Source organism: Anopheles moucheti, chromosome 3, assembly GCF_943734755.1.
Source record: "Anopheles moucheti chromosome 3, idAnoMoucSN_F20_07, whole genome shotgun sequence".
In the NCBI taxonomy this organism is placed as follows: Eukaryota; Metazoa; Arthropoda; class Insecta; order Diptera; family Culicidae; genus Anopheles; species Anopheles moucheti.
Window position 1 is genome coordinate 29,314,023 of NC_069141.1, and position 4,718 is coordinate 29,318,740.

Genomic DNA, 4,718 nt, shown 5'->3' on the forward strand with positions numbered 1-4,718 from the left:
AAAAATGAATTTGTAGAAGAAATGAATCAAATGGAAAGTGAAACAACTTCTAAATTTTGTATTGTATCATTAAAAGTCAAAAGGTTAACATTTTGACCATCACGGTGTGCGCTTCGATTTCACCGTACCGTATCACCAAAATCACTGATAAAGTGTTGCCTCTGTTGATACTGCGCCAGCACAAACTGTTTCTATAACGCTGCTATAAGTGTTGGGAAACAGAAAATCCCTTCCTGCTGCCTCTGCTTCCCTATTCAGCGCACAGGAACTTGTTCCGATTGTCGCCTGTCCCGGCGATGAACACCCAGAGGCGACCTTTTTTCCGGGGTTTTTCCCACCTCCACCAACTCCACGCTCGTGCTTGGTTGCCACCAACCATCATCGCAAAAGCTCCACCCACCATCATCATCATTATTATCGGAAGGGGGTGTTTACTTACTCTTTCGCTCTGATTCGATGGATACAGCACCTCCGTCAGGAAAAATCGCATGGGATGAGGTCTCGTTGGAGTACGCCGGACGCCAAACGGCACCATCCATGCGGGAAAAGGATAAATGATAAATATTTTTCGTTCACGATAGGGAAACAACTCTTTCCGGTCGTTGTTCGATAGAATGACTACAAAAATATACCAAAAAAAAAAATCGTTTCGATGAGAAGCGAAACGGAACGAGACGTGACTTGCGCCGTTCGGTTTTGCTGCTGCAAATCCTGACCGGTGTAGCGTGGTGCGTGTTTATGCGTCAATTGAAGCAATTACGATGTCGTACTGGATAGCACCTCCAATCGGGAAGCGGAAGTGGAATTGGACAGCGAAACGAAGGAGGATTTGTTGCTGATTATGGAGGCTGTGTATGGGCCGGAAACCAAAATTGTTCGAAATAAACCATCAACAACACACGAACCGGGGAGTTTTTGGGGGATGGCTAAAAAAAAAGGCAAATCACTTCACAGTGTGTAAGCATTCCATCATGCCGGACGATGGAATTCTAATTGAACAAGTTCTCGCTTTTGTAATGATCGGATTTGTAGCTCGGGCAGCGCTGTTTTGTTTTCCAGCATCCGTTGTCATTTTACAAAATTTATACACACATAACCAATGTACCGTAATTCAAAAGCTATAAATACGTAAAGTGACACTAAACTGTTGTATCCTTTTGTTCCTGTGTTTTGGGTTTGTTTTGTTTAAGTTTGTTTATTTTCATTATTCCAACTGTAATGTGCTGGAAAAATGTTCTTTTATAGCTCTATGGTGCGATGGAAATATTTGTTACATATTTTATAATAAAACCAGAGCACACCATCCGTCGAAGAGCGGCTTAACGGAACATCAAGTCAAAGTATTTTGAACCACAATAAAATATCCAGAGCTTTAACTCTTTTTCAATTTAATTTTTTCTTATATTGGAGTCCCCCATAAAGGTCCTTTCGAACCCACCGAGAAAGGGCTGACAGTTCTTCCTACAAAAACCTTAAAACAACGCATTTTATTGCACTCCTTTTCTGGTCATCTCATTGTGGTCCTACGAAAAAAAAGGTCTCAATTGTGCCATAAAAAATCTACTCTACATCCGTGTGACTCGATCTGATTTTGTTGTTACAGTTTTGTAAGACATTTATTGAGGAAAACACCCGGAACACCCAAAATAACCATTGTCGCCAGACTGTTTTGCCATCCACCTGAACAACATGGTTGACATCCAACGCATGTTGTTAATGAATCCTTTCCACTCGCTGTATTCCACGCCATAAACCAGTAAACACATAAAACAATCTGCTCAATTCGTCTTTATTGCGCTGGTTTGTGATGGTCGTGCGAATGGCGATCGATGAGGATCGCACGTCTGCCGATGAAAAGTGTGCAACACGCGAATACACTCACTGCAAACGCAAGCAGGAATTCAATTTTATTGAATTCCCATCGATTTATATGCTATGTAGAGAATGCATTTTACAGGACAGAAAGAGAAACGTTTGAATATTGCCACCACTTCCCAAGTGTCCTTGCTAACAGCTTCTCCGATAAACACCGTTACCAAAAAAAAAACCCAAAAAGCTAAATTGTTCCATGAAGGATTTTTACGCATATTATTCTGTCCTCCAGGGGTTTTATGGCACCCGAATAAGCGTCACCACCATCACGTTGTGAACGATTTCGTTCCATTTCTGGTGCGGAAAAAAATCCTTACGTGGCCGAGGTCTGGTCAAGGACATGCATGCACACAGCCGATTGCAACGTAACGGTCGCAATTACTAATTGCCGCTCTGTTAATGGTTTGTTTTCATCGTAAATCGATAAAAACATTATGGCGTCCTGGCGGGATGGCCACAAATGGGAACCTTTCTGGCGTTGGTTTGGTTTTGTGCGTGGTTTGAAGGAAATGCGCTCGGTGGGGTTTTTTTCTTGGGAATGTCTTGACATATTTATTATTTCAAGTAGAAGCAGAAAACAAAAAAAGCTAAGATATTCCTTCAGGTCTTCCGCACTTCAGGAACATGATCGATGAAGGACGTATCGTGGCGGGATGCATGATAATGTCCATCTAAATTCATTACGGGGCATGGTTAGGTTTTGGAGAATGGTTTTGCGTGTTAAATGCACAAAACTTCACAGCCTCGACTATAATCGATTCTCTTGTGGGCATTTGCCCATTTGAACTCTCGCCAGGAGGGGAACCTCAAAACCTATTGGAACGATTTGGTTATACGGTTCGGAAGAAAATGAACCAAGAAAACCCTCACAACTTGAGACAGTGAGAATCTGTGAACACGGAACACTGTCCAAGGATTCTTAATGTACGGCTACGGCTAACATACATGTATGTGTTTTAAAACATGGTTAGGAGACTTACGCAATACTAAAAGGAAAATGGTCAGAGGTCAACAATTTTTAAAAACATAGAAATAATAACAACTCAATTTAAATATCGTTTTGATTCAATTAAGTATCTTTAAGTTTCTTTTTTCTGTATTTGCATCATGTTCTCCAATTGATAAGTTGTATTTATGCTAACTTTGTAGATCGTTGATATGATATCTAACCACAAAGTTGAGGATCTTCTCAAGGAATCTTCTCTTTTTCGTTTTTTAGTTTTTTTTTGCAAATCGCGTGAGCATTTTAGATCCGTAACCCTAATAGGAAACTATTAGCGCATTAAGCGAAACAATTTATGGTTGTATTTAGTTTATAATTGTTAACATGCTTTTCATGAAAGTTATGAGAAAATAATCCTCATCATTACTTGTTTTCTCCTAATTTGACTACATCAAAGACGAGTTTCAAGCGACCCTGCCGACAGTGGACGGCAGTATTTCGCCCTTTTATCATACCACCCTGAACCACCTTATGGCGGGAAATTAAAACCTACAGAAAAAAAACACACACAAACAATCGAATCACATTCCAGTAAGCGAACTGCTAAAGCATAAGGAAAGCCCGCTGCTACCCAATGCCTCGAATGCCGTATTAATAACAGTTCGATTGTTTTTTTTCCTATTTGGTGCAGTCTACACAATCGCATCGCTGTGGCGGGCAGAATTTTTTTGGGGCGCGGGTCTATGTACGCAAACAAACGTGCCTTTTAAAGACGCGTCCAGCTATATACGCGACCCAAAACCGGTGGCTTGCCCAAACAATTCATTGCAAATATAGAAAAAGGGCTTCAGTGGTTACTGGAAACCAACCACCACGGCACAATGGGTTGCTCGCGGTGTCCCTGCTGGGATATTGGGTAGCACCCGGTTGGAAAAACCGCGAAAATGCAACCCGCGAAAGAAAATGCACGGGCACAACAATGGCACAAACAGTGGCGGTTGCCGGAAGCATTGTTCACTTTCGCTGCTGAGAAACGGTGGATTAATTAACTGCGCTTGGAAGGGCGCACTTTAGTTGTGGTTGCGTTGCTGTGATGGTTTATCGGTTTTTATTTTAACGATCGTAGATGAGTTTTAAAACTTTCAAAGGAGAAAAAAATAGTACAATTGTGTTTGTGTTTTCTTTTTATTATTTGTTATTGACTACCAACGCAGAATAACAATCGCCTTTCCGGCTAGAGGTGAACGCGTCGGGAAAATGTTTAATTAATTGACAAAACATTGGCAAGCACTTCAGCTGGCAGGGTTATGCTTTTGAAGGCTGTTGGCGCGATTTAGACGTACTTGAAAGATGCTTTAACGGTTGAGATGAGAGAACTAGAAAACTGCAGGCAAACGCAACGTGTTGACCTTTTTCTTACAAGGGCAATGCTTGTGACGTTTTTAAGAGAGTTCTGATGTAGAGCGGAAGCAAATTATGATACGTATTGAACACGAACACAAATGATGATATCATATTCTACATTAACAAACAAATCATTCATTTACCAACGCTCTCCCTAAATTTGACGGATGTCAACCATGCACGCAGCTACCAAAACATCAATAATCACAGCACAATCCCGCATTCCCGAGGTGCATATGTTACCACTGTCTTCTACAAACTGCGGGAAAAGCGGGAAAAGAGAATGTTTCGATACCGTTGAAGCGTATCATCTTTGAAAGCAAACCTCCACACAACACACGCTCTTCGCAACGTGCGTGGTGAAGGCATAAATAAACACCAACACCGTCAGCAAAACTGTCAACGATTGGGAAGGATATCGATTTACCGCGCGCTTAGGTTTTGTGATAAGTGACAAGCTGGAACAATTTCAACAAGGATTCACTTCCGCACCAGTAAA